Consider the following 16,752-nt stretch of genomic DNA (forward strand, 5'->3'; position numbering starts at 1 on the left):
TTCTCCACAACCTCGCCAGCATCTGTTGTCACCTGAATCTTTAATCTTGGCCATTCTGACTGGTGTGAGATGGAATCTCAGGGTTGTTTTGATTTCATTTAAGCCATTTAAAAACATACAGTACATTTACACCAGAGTGACTATAGACAAATTCATCTGAAAAAAAAAAACTTTATATATTAAGAAGTTATAGCGACTAGAAGAGGATGTTAAACAAGTAAGAAAGAATTTTTTTTTTCATCCAGGTGTTGCCAGTTGTTTGGAAACTTGATGTTGACTTCTTGTTTATAGTACCTATTTCAAAAGAACAGAGTATATTCCTAGAAACAATAGTGAGTGTTCCATTCAGACAGACTGCATTCTCTGAAACTTTTAAATCTTTAGTGATGCTGACCTCCCAAAATGTAAGAAGTTATCTTTTTTCTTTGAGTACATAATCAACCTGGATTTACTCAACAAAGGAGGTTCTCCTTGCATTCCAAAGGAGAGAACTTTATATTGACATGAAGTTATACAGCTATATAGCTACACAGCTGATAAATGTCTTTGAGTTTCCCATAACAATTTCCTCATATATTTCTATTTGAAAAGTTGTTTTTCTGGTGATTTTTATGTCTCTAAGACAAAGTAAATTTCAGCTTGCCTCGAATGGACAGTTTACATAATATGCTCTAATCAGGTACATTTTCCAAAGATTCGATCCCTTTAATACTTGTAAGTGCTCCCTGTGATTGTGGGGTAGATGGGAAGAAATGGGGAGAGTATTAGATTGGGAATTAATAAAGGTGACTTGGAAATAAAAGAAAACAGACTTCTATGGAAGCAGAAATATTCTTTTAATTGGAACAACGGGATGATGGCCAGTTGTTCTCTTGGGAAAGTGGAGGGTGTGTCCACATGGTGTGGGAGTATTGAGATTTTATATGATTAGAAAGCATACCTTGGGGAATGGAAGATGCTACCTGCATGTCAGTTTACCTGCAGTCTGGAAGTGGTAGATTCCACTGGGATTGGTGTGAACATTTCCTTACTAGAAGCTTCCACAGGAGTTATCATTCAAGCCCACCCTCCTATCTGCAATTTCTCAATCCAACCCACAGATTTTTGGTAACCAACATGTTAGAGGGTCTTCTTCAACTTGCACAATTATAATGCTTTCTGTATGCTGTGTTTTATAAAGAAGAAGGAGAAGGAGGAGGAGAAGGAAAAGGAGAAGGAGGACGAGGAAGAGAAGAAGAAGAAGAAGAAGAAGAAGAAGAAGAAGAAGAAGAAGAAGAAGAAGAAGAAGAAGAAGAAGAAGAAGAAGAAGANGAAGAAGAAGAAGAAGAAGAAGAAGAAGAAGAAGAAGAAGAAGAAGAAGAAGAAGAAGAAGAAGAAGAAGAAGAAGAAGAAGAAGAAGAAGTAGTCCAGAGCTATATTTGATAGAGGGGCTTGGTATGATGTGGGGCAAGGTAATACCTCTGAGGCATCCCTTCCCCCTGAGGTACCAGCCATATGACCAGTATAGAATAATGTTTATTTAGGACACAGGGAGGGGAGTTGGGGGAGTATTAGAGACAAATAAAGGCAGGGGAGGGAGAGAAGGAGGGAGGGAGAGAGCAAGACAGAAACAGAGACAGAGACAGAAAGACAGAGAAGAGAAGAGAAGAGAAGAGAAGAGAAGAGAAGAGAAGAGAAGAGAAGAGAAGAGAAGAGAAGAGAAGAGAAGAAAAGGAACAGAGGGAGAAGAGAAGAGAGCAAGAGAGTAAGGAGGGGGCAAATAGCCCCTTTTATACTGTCAGGCATACCTGACTATTGCCAGGTAATTGTGGGGTGAAGCATAGAAGAAATGCTAACTCTGGAAACCTTTTACATTCTGAACCCTCAAAAGTTATATTTCGTATTTGTTTAGATTTTCTGTAAATTTAATCTAATATTTAAATACTTCCTATTTTGCTAGTTCTTGGCCCATATTGAAGTAAATCTTCCTTGGGGATTGTCTTACTTAGGGTTTTATTGTTGTAAAGAGACACCATGACCATAACAATTCTTATAAAGGAAAACAATTAATTGGGACTGGCTTAGTTTCAGAGTATAGTTCTATTATGATAATGGTGGAAACCACGGAAGCATGCAAGTAGACATGGGGCTGCAAAGGGACCTGAAAGTTCTACATCCTTATCAGCAAGCAGCAGGGAAGAAAAACTGTTCTACTGGTTGTGGCTTGAGCAATTGAAAACTCCAAGTCCCTAACTCCTAATAGCACCAATCTCTATGGATCTATGGGGCCTGTTTTATTCAAATTATCACAGAAATTATTTTCTCTGAAGCCTTTTCTAAGAAAAACTATTTTTATGCATCATCAGCCATTTGGCAAAGTCAAATTTGGCTTTGGTACTTTAGTTTCACACTCTTCCATTAACATACACATTTATCTTATACCCAAGGTCATTGCAAAATTTCATTTTTGTGTCATAAATTATAATAATATACTGCAACCTGAGAACTTTACACCTTTTAATTCTATTCAACCTGTCCTTCTTTCCCCCTTGACCCATACACATTTGCCTTCATAACTTCTTTACTGCTGATGTCCAGCTCCATTCTAATGCAGCTTATTTTCTTTTGTATTTGCTGGTAGCATCCTGACCTTGACTATTCAAAACTATACTCTGTTGTCTTTTTACTAGCTATCCCTGTTCCAGTCATCATTATTCAGCTTCAAGTAACAATAAAAATAAAAACAAACAACAAAATTAAGCAAACCAAAGCAAAAAAAAACCCACAAATTTTCTTAAATAATAAAACTTTATACATTAGTATAGTCACAGAGAAGCCAGGCTGATTGTTTGATTTAGAGTTGACAAATTTTGTGAGTTCTTTCTATTACTCGATTCAATCATTCATCACTCGGCCGCAATCCTAAATCTAATCATTACACTCTTAGGATGCCTGCCAGTAGGAATCAATGAGATACTTTCACTCTGACATCTAGATTTGACTTCTCCTTCAAGAAAAGTTATCTATTTCCATTTCCAAACCTTTCAAAATGTCACCTTAAAGTCTCATTCTTCAGGATGATGCACAGATTTCCCCACCCTCCTACCCAACCCCCAGCTGCTCAAGTCAGTAACTGCTGGAAGGGAGCAGAAATTACTTTGATCCATCAGTAACAAGTAAGAACCCAAGCTTGGATTGCAGAATAAGATGACTAGAGGGATAAGTAAATGATATGTAATACACTAAGTGTTCTAAAGACTCCAAACAGGTCTCCTCATTTTTTTTTTTAGCTGAATTTTGGTATAATTATGTCTCCTTGTGCACCAGGAACAGAATTGCACCAGAAAACATTTTATTCCAAATTGTACTATGTTTAAATATGCTGGCAATAAGCTACCTGGCATCAGACTCCTGAAGTTTGATCCAGCCCATGTAAGTCAGGCTGAATCTAGATTTTTGTTTAGTTTTTGTTGTTGTTGTATTTTTTAATTAAACTATTACAACTTATTTTTAAATATATGACTCAGTACTGACATTTTTAAGTTGTCAAAATAATTTATAATAATTAAATGCCTCTTAAATATGCACGATATCTTCTGAAGATATTTCCTGCCATCTTCTCCTGTTGGGTGTATTTGCTTCTTGTTGTTCTAGAGCTTTCTGGTGTATTGTTAAGATGCTCATGTATGCTCTCTCCGGTTTCTTTTTGGAGGACCCCAGAGCTATAAGTTTTCCTCTTAGCACTGCTTTCATTGTGTCCCATAAGTTGGGGTATGTTGTNNCTTCATTTTCATTAAATTCTAGAAAGTCTTTAATTTCTTTATTTCTTCCTTGAAAAAAGTTATCACTGAGTAGGTCATTTGCTACATCCACTCTAGTAGTGACTCGCATTACAGGTCTAGAAACCTGGAAGCAGTCCTGAGGCAGAGTTTCACTGAGACAGCCTCCTGGAACCTTGGCATTCCAATAGCCCATATACTCAAACCCTGTTCCCACGTTAGTCTGGTGTATGGATCCATGTGCTCTCTTTCAGTATTATTTTATTATAAGTGTCTTTAAGGATTGATTTTTGACATATAGCTAAGCCTCCACCAGTGTTCCAATGGTTCCTAGAAAATCCTCGAAGCCAACCCTGAGCTTGGAATTCAGTAAGAATGTTACCTATTCAGTAACATTCAAATTCTAGTAGAGGCAGTGAAACTAATTAGACTTGAACAGAGCTAGAAAAGCTCAGGGCTAGTCTGCATAGTAATTACTTAAGACAATAGCTGAGTCAAACCCAAACACGGGAATACAAAATGGACTAAGAAATAGGTGGGTTTGGTGCAGGTTTCTTCACTAGGCCCAGAGGAATAGCATAATCAGATATTTACTAAGAACCCCTGGTGGTAGTTTTAACAATAAACTAGCATTGCTCCATTCTCAGGAGTAAATGCTGCCTGGCTCCCACCATCTTTTTATGTATACATTCCTTTTTGTTTTGTGTCAATGTAACTTGGCAGATGTGTTCGCCTGGCTTTTCTTGTTTTCTTCTGTATTAAAAGTCTGGTGTTCATTTGGAAAAATACATTCAGATCTGGCACACTCTCTCATGTCTGTGTCTGTCTGTCAATTTTCTCAGATCCTTGTTCACCTGCAACTAGAAACCCGTTCCCTGCAGATAGAGGACACAGTAAAGGTTAGACTGCGGCAGGCATTGTTCAATTTTCTTTTTTTTTTTTTTTTTCTTTTTTTTTTTTTTTTGAGACACGATTTCTCTGTGTAGCTCTGTCTGTTCTGGAACTCACTCTGAAGACCAGTCTGGCCTCAAACTCAGAAATCGGCCTGCTTCTGCCTCCCAAGTGCTGGGATTAAAGGCATGTGCCACCACTGCCCATCAGTTTCCATGTTTTTTAGGGCTTTCCAATTGTTTTTGTTGTTATTGAAGACCAGCCTTAATGATAGGATTACTTCAATCTTCTTGTGTCTGTTGAGGCCTTTTTTGTGACCAATCATATAGTTAATTTTGGAGAAGGTACCATGAGGTGCTGAGAAGAAGGTATATTATTTTGTTTTAGGATGAAATATTCTATAGGTACCTGATAAAACCATTTGGTCCATACCTTCTGTCAGTTTCACTGCTTATTTAGTTTGTGTTTCCATGATCTGTCCATTGATAAGAGTGGAGTGTTGAAGTCTACAACCATTATTGTGTGAGGTGAAATGAGTGCTTTGAGCTTTAGTTTCTTTACGAAGTTTCTTTATGAATGTGGTTTGCCCTTGCATTTGCAGCATAGATGTTTTAATTGAGAATTCATCTTGGTAGATTTTTTTCCTTTGATGAATATGAGGTATCCATCCTTATTCTTTTGGAAAACTTGATATTGAAAGTTGATATTATTTTATATTAGAATGGCTATCCAGCTTGTTTCTTGGGACCATTTGCTTGGAGGTGTGTTTCTTGTATGCAGCAAAATGGTGGGTTCTGTTTGCATATCCAGTCTGTTATTCTATGTCTTTTTATTGGGGAACTGAGTTCACTGATGTTAACAGATATTAAAGAATAGTGATTGTTGCTTCCTGTCACTTTTGATGTTATTTTTATGATTATGTGGCTATCTTCTTTTGGGTATGCTGAAAGAAGATTACTTTCTTGCTTTTTCTAGGCTGTAGTTTCCTTCCTTGTATTGGCATTTTCCATCTATTTTCCTTTGAAGGACTGGATTTGTGGAAATATATTGTGTAAATTTGTTTTTATCATGGAATATCTTGGTTTCCCCATCTATGGTAATTGAGAGTTTTGCTGGGTATAATAGTCTGGGCTGGCATTTGTGTTCTCTGAGGGTTTGTATGATATCTGCTCAGGATCTTCTAGCTTTCGTAGTCTCTAGTGAGAAATCTAGTGTAATTCTGATAGGTCTGCCTTTCCCCTTACTGCTTTTAATATTCTAACTTTGTTTTGTACATTTGGTGTTTTGACTATTATGTGACAGGAGGAATTTATTTTCTGNTCCANNCTACTTGGAGTTCTGTAGGCTTCTTGTATGTTCATGGACATCTCTTTCTTGAGGCTAGGGAAGTTTTCGTCTATAATTTTGTTGAAGGTATTTACTGGTCCTTCAATTTGGTAATCTTCACTCTCTTCTATACCCATTATCCTTAGGTTTGATCTTCTCATTGTACATTGGATTTTTCTGGATGTTTTGTGTTAGGAACTTCTTGCATTTTGTATTTTCTTTGATTGTTCTGTCAATGTTTTCTATGGTATCTTCTGCACCTGAGATCCTCTCTTCTATCTCGTGTATTCTGTTGGTGATGCTTGTGTCTATGACTCCTGATCTCTTTCCTAGGTATTCTATCTCCAGGGTTGTCTCCCTATGTGATTTCTTTAGTATTTCTATTTCCATTTTTAGATCCTGAATGGATTTGTTAACTTCCTTCACCTGTTTGGTTGTGTTTTCCTATAATTCTTTAAGGTATATTTGTGTTTCCTCTTTAAGGGCTTCTACCTGTTTACCTGTGGTCTCCTGTATTTATTTAAGGGAGTTATTTATGTCCTTCTTAAAGTCCTCTATCATCCTCATGAGACATGATTTTAAATCAGAGTCTTGCTTTTCTTGTGTGTTGGGGTATCCAGGGCTAGCTGGGGGGGTGGGGGGGAGAACTGGATTCTGAAGATGCCAATTGGCCTTGGTTTCTATTGCTTATGTTCTTGCCCTTGCCTCTCTCCATCTTATTATCTCTGGTGTTAGCTGGTCTTTCTGTCTCTGATTGTGGCTTATTCCTCTTGCAAGCCTATGTGTCAGTATTTCTGGGAGACCAGTTCTCTCTAGGATGAATATGAGTATGGAGATCTGTGGCAGGGCTCCTCTTCTTACAAAGGGTAGAAGCTATCAATGGTTTCTTGTCTCCCCAGGAACCTTCTTAATGTCACCTTACCTTTCACCTCTTGTGGATATCCTGGGGCCTCACAATGCACCATTTGAGAATTGCTCAGACTGTTTCTTGACTAAAGGGCAATGACAGTAGCAAAAAATCATTAAGTGCATCTGATTATTAATTCATAGGAGAATTTAGTTAAAGTTTCTCTCTTATTGATTGAAAAAATCTATATCTCTAAATATCAAGACTGCCATTATCATAGTTGCTATTTAATTATAAAAAGGAAAAAGTTCATCATGATTGCACTTCAGAGCAATACTTTTAATCTTTGCCTAAAGATAGATACCAGGACTTACTATTTCTCAAGGGGCTTAAAAGGTATGCATTTAAATAAAAATCTAGCCTAGAATGTTTACCTGGGAAAGTTTTGTGAAAAAAATTCTCCTTGGTAAACTTCATTTAGGACTGTTATCTGAACTTCACTGCACCATGGTTGGTTCCACTATTCTTATGCTTTGGTTTGTTTGTTTTGTTGTTAATGTATGATCAGATTGAATCTGAAAGACTCATTTACATCTGGAATTATTTACAGTTTAAATCCTTGACATTTTGATTAAAAGTTTAAAGACCACCTATATTTTTCTGCATGATATACATTGTCATCATTTTCTTATTGATGAGACGTGGAGAAAAGAGACAACCAAGGTGATGCTTTCTAATTAATCAGACCAGGCTACCTTCAAGGACATTGCCATTGTAGAACAGTCATTTGGAAGAGCTCATAGAGTATATTAAGCTGAGATATCTAAATTGGATTTTTGTGAACTATTGATTGCTCATTTTAAGGCAACCATTGTGATATAATAATACAGCAGGCAGCAGAGCTGTTACATTTTGGAAAAGTCTGCTTTCATATGTTGTTGGGTTCAGCATGTGTTCAGAACTTTTGCACTAATCAAGCCACTCCAGCCTCAAATTAAAAGTAAAATCATTGGTAAATTTCAGAGGGCAAGAAAGTTTGATTGTCATTGTGTAGAGTATTGGTTTGCTATTAATACAGTCCATATACAGAATAATTAGATATAGAGCATTAGTGCCAAATTTTCTATCTGTTTTCACATTACAGGCAACATTAATCAGAGCTAATCTCTTTTATTTCAACTAATTTTTTCAAACTTAGTGAATTGAAAATACTCTTAAAATACAATTACTTTAAATGATATAATACCTGAGACAGAAAATTCAATAACCATAAAAACCAATACAATGAGGTAAGGTGGATTGCTATAATGAATTGAAAAAAATGTAAAAAACTGACAAAAAGAAGCATTATAAACTTACTACCAAAAAACCAAACAACCCAATAAAAAAATGGGGTATAGAACTAAACAGAGAATTCACAACTGAGGAATATTGAATGGCTGAGAAGCACCTAAAGAAATGTTCCAAGTCCTTAATGATCCGACAAATGCAAGTCAAAATGACCCTGAGATTCCACCTTACACCAGTCAGAATGGCTAAGATGAGAACCTCAGGTGACAACACTTGTTGAGGAGGATGTGGAGAAAGAGGAACACTCTTCAATTGCTGGTAGGATAGCAAACTGGTACAACCACTCTGGAAATCAATCTGGAGGTTACTCAGGAAATTGGAAATAGATCTAACTGAAGACCCAGCAATACTACTTTTGGGAATATACCCAAAAGATGCCTCACCATGTCACAGGGGCACATGTTCCACTATGCTCATAGAGGGCTTGTTTGTGATATCAAGAAGCTGAAAACAACCCAGATATCTCATGACAGAAGAATGGATACAGAAAATGTGGTTCATTTATACAATGGAATACTACTCAGCTATTAAGAACTGAATTTTGCAGGCAAATGGATGTCATGCCAGGAATATTTAACACAGAATTCCTGTGGAGCCCATGTTAGAAGAATGTGCGTTATCCAGTATGACTTCTTTATATATCCCTATAGCATTACCTTTTGCTTACTGTATAACTTCTTTGTTTCAGGTTCTACACTTAAGCAACCATGAGACTCCTCTTCTCATTGAGAGACCATCTCTTCCTTCCTTCCAGTCTGTTTAATGTGTGCGATCAGAGAATTTCTAAATTAATAGTGGATTCTTACCTACAATGTGGGTTGCCAACTGTATCTTGTAAATTCAAGTACATTTTCCTGGGGTTAAAGTTGTGGTGAATGACTGTATTGATGCACTGAATTGCACTCCCTCTTCAGCTTGCTTAGTAAATAGAAGCATCCTGATATACACATTTCATACTGAACTATAACAAGCTATCTTAAATTGTTTCCCTGATAGTAAAAATGCTGGTGAGAACTTTGTCATAAAAAAAAATATGCAGTAAATGAGTAACAGGTAAGAATGAAAATTAGACTCTTTTGGTTTCCATACTCACCGTGAGCTGATCCTGTGCTACAGCTCTCCATACACAAATGAAGGCTGGAGAGAACTGCTCAAGAGTGCTGACACACCTGTGAGCACAGGTAAGTCCACATTTGTGCTCAAATACCTGGCCCAAGAGGGACCCACCCAGAGCCATCAGGACACAGTAGTGAAGGAACAGCCAGGGACAGGATCCTTCCTCTTTCAGTTTGCACCCTGGAGCTGGCCCTGTGCCACAGCTTTCCATACCCAAATTCCTCCCAAATAGAACTGGTCTTCCAGGAATATTGACACATGGGCCTGCAGGAGGAAAAAACTACAGTCAGAGACAGTAAGACCAGCTAACACCAGAGATAATAATACGGCAAGAGGCAAGGGCAAGAACATAAACGACAGAAACCAAGGTTATTTGGCATCATCAGAACCTAGTTCCTCCACCATAGCAAGTCCTGGATATTCCAACACACCTGACAAGCAAGATTGGAATATAAAATTACATCTCACAATGATGATAGAGGACTTTAAGAAGGAAAGAAATACAGAAAGCACAGATGAACAGGAAGAAGCCCTTAGAGAGGAAAGATAAAGATTCCTTAAAGAATTACAGGGAAACACAACCAAACAGGTGAAGGAAGTAAATAGAACTATCAAGTATGTAAAAATGGAAATAGAAACAATAGAGAAATCACAAAGGGAGGCAACCTTGGGGACAGAAAACCTAGGAAAGAGATCAGGAGTCATAGATACAAGCCTTACCAATAGAATACCTGTATCTTAGGTACAGAAGATACCATAGAAAATATTGACACAATAGTCAAAGAAAATGCAAAATACAAAAGCTCCTCACCCAAAACAGCAGGAAATCCAGGGCACAATGAAGAGACCAAACCTAAGAATAATAGGTATAAAAGAGAGCCAAGATTCCAAACTTAAAGGGCCAGTAAATATCTTCAGGAAAATTATAGAAGAAAACTTCCCTAAGAAAGAGATGTCCATAAACACACAAGAAGCCTATAGAACTCCAAATAGATTGAACCAGAAAAGAAATTACTCCTATTGTAGGACCCCCTTTTGGGGACCCCCACTTGAGTCTCAGGAAAGGGCCCACCCAAGGAAATTCGAGAGACCCTCTTGATGCAAACACATGAGGACCTTAGGATGCCTCCCTCTGCAGGTGCTGGGTCCTTATGGCCATCAGCGGCAGCTGCCAGAATACCAAAACCAAAAAAAAACCCAAGACACCAGACTCACATGAACGTACCTCCAAGGGGTATCTTCCGGTTTCTGGGTGCCCCATAAATCCCAGAAGAGCCCCCCACATTTCCTGAGACCCCCACTAGAGTCTCAGGAAAGGGCCCACCCAAGGAAACTCGAGAGACCCTTTTGATGCAAACACACGAGGTAGTTTAATGGCGGAGCTCCAGGCCGATATGTATCTCACCCAGGAGACAGAGGAATCGACCACAAGGCTCGAAAGCTAGGGGTTTTTATAGAGAGAGGGTCAGGGGTTCAGGAAAATTGGTGAGGTTTCACCCAATTGGCTCATTTGAACATCAGCAGAAACGATTACACATCGGCAGAACAATATGTGCAAGTCAGGATGTCAGGAGTCCTGAGGGGTGGATGCTTATCTAGGTCAGTGTAACATCTTGTTAACATGTAACTTCAAACTATGTCAGGAGAGCAACAGGCAGAAGGAGGTACTGGGCTAGATGGCTGGTGACTCAGCCAAGATAGCCTTGACAAGTTCCTGCATTCTTCTTTTATCTTTATGGCCAGTCAGTCCCAGGAATGTTTTAACAATGGGCCTGCCCAGACATGCCTGGGCCTGTTCCACTATGTTCTCAGCCTCAGGCTTCTAAGCTCACAAACAACTTTTTCTTTGGACTATTTGACATAAATTACATGAATACCAGGCCTTAAATTTCATCTTAAATTTCATTTCCCTTCACCATCACATAATAGTCAAAACCACAAATGCACAAAACAAAGAAAGAATATTAAAAGCAGTTAAGGGAAAATGGTCAAGTAACATATAATGGCAGACCTATCCGAATTCCACCAGACATCACACCAGAGACTATGAAAGCTAGAAGATCCTGGGGAGATGTTATATGGAGCCTAAGAGAACATAAAACCCAGCCCAGGCACTATACCCAGCAAAACTCTTAATATCTATAGATAGAGAAACCAAGATATTCCATTAAAAAAACAAATTTGCACAATATCTTCCCACAAATCCAGCCTTACGAAGGAAAGTAAATAGAAAAGTCCAAAACAAGGAGAAAAAATACACCCTGGAAAAAGCAAGTAAAATAGCCACAACAAACTAAATTTTACCTCTAACAACAAAATAACAAGAAGCAACAATCACTAGTCCTTAATATTCTTCAATTTACTAATAAAAAGACAAAGATTAACAGACTGGTTATGTAAACAGGACCCAGCATTTTGTTACATACAGGAATTGCAACTCAGTGAAAAGAAAGACACTACCTCAGAGTAAAGGACTAGAAAAGAAGTTTAAAAGCAAATGGTCCCAAGAAACAACCTGGAATAGCCATTCTAATATCGAATAAAATGGACTTTCAACCGAAAGTTATGAAAAATGATAAGGAAAGACACTTCGTACTCATTAAAGGATAAATCTACCAAGATGAACCCTCCATTCTGAACACCTATGCTCCAAATGCAAGGGCAGTCACATTCATAAAAGAAACTTTTCTAAAGCTCAAAGCACACATTTTACCTCACAAAATAATAGTGGTAGACTTCAATACCCCACTCTCATCTATGGACAGATCATGGAAACAGAAAAACAGAGACACAGTGAAACTAACAGAACTTATGGACCAAATGGTTTTTAACAGCTATAAACTATTTCATACTGAAACAAAAGCATATACCTTCTTCTTGAGAACTCATGGTAGCTTCTCCAAACTGACCATATAATCCCTGACAAAACAGGCCTCAGCAGATACAATAAGATGGAAATAATCCCAAGCATCCTATCAGATCACCACAGACTAAAGATTTTTTTTTTATATATATAACAACAAAAACAACAGAAAGCCACATACACATGGAAGGTGAACAACACTCTACTCAATGATAACTTGGGCAAGGAAAAAATAAAGAGAGAAATTAGAGATGTTTTAGAATTTAATGAAAATGAAGGCACAATATACCCCCCAACTTATGGGACACAATGAAAGCAGTGCTAAGAGGAAAACTTATAGCTCTGAATACCTTCAAAAAGAAACTGGAGCAAGTGTACACTAGCAGCTTAACAGAACACTTCAAAGCTCTAGAATAAAAAGAAGCAAATACACCTGAGAGGAGTAGACAGCAGGAAATAATCGAACTCAGGGCTGAAATCCACCAAGTAGAAACAAAAAGAACTATACAAAGAATCAACAAAATCAGAAGCTGGTTCTTTTTGAAAATCAACAAGATAGATAAACCCTTAGCCAAACTAATCTGAAGGCACAGAGACAGCATCCAATTAACAAATCAGAAATGACAAGGGAGATATAACAGAAACTGAGGAAATCCAAAAAAAATCATCAGATCCTACAACAAAAGCCTATGTTCAATGAAATTAAAAAATCTGGATGAAATGGACAATTTTTTAGAAAGATACCAAACACCAAACATAAATCAGGATCAGATAAACCATCTAAATAGTCCCATAACCCCTAAAGAAATAGAAGTAGTCATTAAAAGTTTCCCAACCAAAACAAGTCCAGGACCAGATGTGTTTAATGCAGAATTCTATCAGACCTCCAAAGAAAACCTAATACCAATACTCTTCACACTATTCCACAAAATAGAAACAGAAGGAAAACTACCCAATTTTGTTCTATGAAGCCAGTTACACTGATACCAAAACCACACAAAGATTCAAAAAAAGAAGAACTTCAGAACAATTTCTCTTATGAATATCAATGCAAAAACACTTAATAAAATTTTGGCAAACCTAATCCAAGAACAAACCATAAAGAGCCTTCACCATGATCACAAATGCTTCATCGCAGGGATGCAGCGATGGTTCAATAGACAAAAATGCCTCAATGTAATCCACTACATAAACAAACTCAAAGAAAGAAATTACACGATCATTTCAAGAGATGCTGATCTGGGCAATGGTGGTGCATGACTTTAATCCCAGCACTTGGGAGGCAGAGGCAGGCGTATTTCTGAGTTTGAGGCCAGCCTGGCCTACAAAGTGAGTTCCAGGACAGCCAGTACTATACAGAGAAACCCTGTCTCGAGGGGAAAAAAAAAAAGATGCTGAAAAAGCATTTGATAAAATTCAACATCCCTTCATGTTAAGTCATGGAAAGATCAGGAATTCAAGGCCCATACCAAAACATAACCCATAACATACAGGAAATCAATAACCAATATCAATCGAAGTGGAAAGAAACGAAGTAATCCCACTAAAATCAAGGACTACACAAAGTTGCCAGCTATCTCCCTACCTATTCAATATAGCACTGGAAGTTCCAGCTAGTGCAACTAGACAACAAAAGGAGGTCAAACAGAGCACAAATTGGAAAGGAAGAAGTCAAAATATCAGAATTTGCAGATGATATGATAGCATACTTAAGTGACCCCAAAAATTCCACCAGAGAACTCCTAAACCTGATAAACAACTTTATCAAAGTGGCTGGATATAAAATTAATTCAAACAATTCAGTAGCCCTCTTATACTCAAAGCATAAAAGAGCAAAGAAAGAAATTAGGGAAATGAGACCATTCACAATATTTACAAACAATATAAAATATCTTGAAGTGACTCTAACCAATCAAGTAAAAGATCTGTACATCCAAAACTTCAAGTCTTTGAAGAAAGAAATCGAGGAAGACTTCAGAAGATGGTAAGATCTCCCATGCTCATGGATTGGCCGGGTTAATATAGTTAAAATGGCCATCTGGCCAAAAGCAATTTACAGATTCAGTACAATGCACATCAAAATCCCAGCACAATTCTTCAAAGACATGGAAAGAGCAATTCTCAAATTCATCTGGAAAGGCAAAAAACTCAGAATACCAAAAACAATACTTAACAATAAAAGAATGGCTGGGTAAATCACCACTCATGACCTCAAGCTGTACAACAGAGCAATAGAGATGAAAACTCCACGGTACTGATACAGTGATGGCAGGTAGATCAATAGAATAGAATTGAAGACACAATTCACAGAAGTTCACGGAAATGAACCCACATATCTATGGTCACTTGATCTTTGACAAGGAGCTAAAACCATCCAGTAGAAAAATGACAGCACTTTCAACAATTGGTGCTATTCAACTGGCATTCAAAATGTAGAAGAATACAGAATGATCCATTCTTATCTCCCTATTCAAACTCAAGTTCAAGTGAATAAATGACCTCCATGTAACATCAGATACACTGAATCTAGTAGAAGAGAAAGTACGAAAAAGCCTCGAACGCATGGGCACAGGAGAAATTTTCTTGAACTGCATACCAACGGCTTACGTTCTAAGATCAAGAATTGTCAAATGGTATAGCTATCTCTGTGAGGCTATGCCAATGCCTGGCAAATATAGAAGTGGATGCCCACAGTCATCTATAGGATAGAACACAGAAACCCCAATGGAAGAGCTAGAGAAATTACCCAAGGAACTGAAGGGGTCTGCAACCCTATAGGTGAAACAACAATATGAACTAATCAGTACGCCCAGTACTCATGTCTCTAGCTGCATATATAGCAGAAGATGGCCTAGTCAGCCATCGTTGGGAAGAGATGCCCCTTGGTCTTGCAAACTTTATATGCCCCATACAAGAGAATGCCAGGGCCAAGAAGTGGGAGTGGGTGGGCAGGGGAACAGGGTGGAGGAATGGTATAGGGGACATTCAGGATAGCATTTGAAATGTAAATGAAGAAAATATCTAATAAAATAAGTTTAAAAAAAAGAATTGTCAAATGGGACCTCATAAAATTGCAAAGCTTCTGTAAGGCAAAGGATACTGTTAATAGGAAAAAATGGCAAACAACAGATTAGTAAAACATCTTCACCAATCTTACATCAAATAGAGGTCTAATATTCAATATATACAAAGAACTTAAGAAGTTAGACTCTATAGAACCAAATAAACCAATTTAAAAAATGAGGAACAGATCTAAACAGAGAATTCTCAACTGAGGAAAATCGAAGGGCTGAGAAGCACCTAAAGAAATGTTCACATCCTTAGTCATCAGGGAAATGCAAATCAAATCAACCTTGAGATTCTACCTCACANCNGTCAGAATGGCTAAGATCAAAACCTCAGGTGACAGCAGATGCTGATGAGAATATGAAGAAAGAAGAATATTCCTCTATCGCTGGTAGGATTGCAAGCTGGTACAACCACTCTGGAAATCAGTCTGGCAGTTCCTCAGAATATTGGACATGAGGACCCAGCTATTTCACTCCTGGGCATATACCCAGGAGATGCTCCAACATGTAATAAGGACTAATGTTCCACTATCTTCACAGCAGCCATATTTATTGTAGCCAGAAGCTAGAAACAACCCAGACATCCCTTAAAAGAGGAATGGATACAGAAAATGTGGTACATTTGCACAATGGAATACTTCTCAGCTATTAGAAACAATAACTTCAGGAAATTCTTAGGCAAATGTACGGAACTTGAAAATATCATCCTGAGTGAGGTAACCCAGTCACAAAAGAACACACATGGTATGCAGTCACTGATAAGTGGATATTAGCCCCGAAGTTGGGAATACCCAAGATACCACTGACAGACCATACGAAGCTCAAGAAGAAGGAAGACCAAAGTGTGGCTTCTTCAGTGACTTTTAGAAGGGGAAAAATTACTCACAAGAGGACATATGGAGACAAAATGTGGAACATAGACTGAAGGAAAAGTCATCCAGAGACTGCCCCACCTGGGGATCCATCCTGTATACAGTTGCCAAACCTGGATGCTATTGTGGATGCTGGGAAGTGCTTGCTGATGGAAGCCTGATATGGCTGTCTCCTGAGAGACAAATACAGAGGTGGGTGCTAACAGCCAACCACTGGAATGAGAGTGGGCTCCCCAATGGAGGAGTTAGAGAAGGAACTGAAAAAGCTGAGGGGGGTTGCAGACCTATGGGGGAGCAAGTGTCAACTGGCCAGATCCCCCCCCCCAGAGCTCCCAGGGACTGGACCACTAACCAAAGAATACACATGGAGGGACCCATGGCTCTGGTCGTATATATGGCAGAGGTTGGCCTTGTTGAACATCAATGGGAGGAGCAACCCTTGGTTCTGAGGGGGCTCCATACTCCAGTGTAGGGGAATACCAGGGTGGGTAGTTAGGAGTGAGTGGGTGAGAGCAGAGCCCTCATAGAGTAAGAGGGAGAGGGAATGGGATAGGGGCTTTCCAGAGGGGAGACATGGAAAGGGGGTAACGTTTGAAATGTAAATAAAGAAAATATCCAATGAAAGAAAGAAAGAAAGAAAAGAAAGAAAGAAAGAAAGAAA

Source organism: Mus pahari, chromosome 5, assembly GCF_900095145.1.
Source record: "Mus pahari chromosome 5, PAHARI_EIJ_v1.1, whole genome shotgun sequence".
NCBI classification, from domain to species: domain Eukaryota; kingdom Metazoa; phylum Chordata; class Mammalia; order Rodentia; family Muridae; genus Mus; species Mus pahari.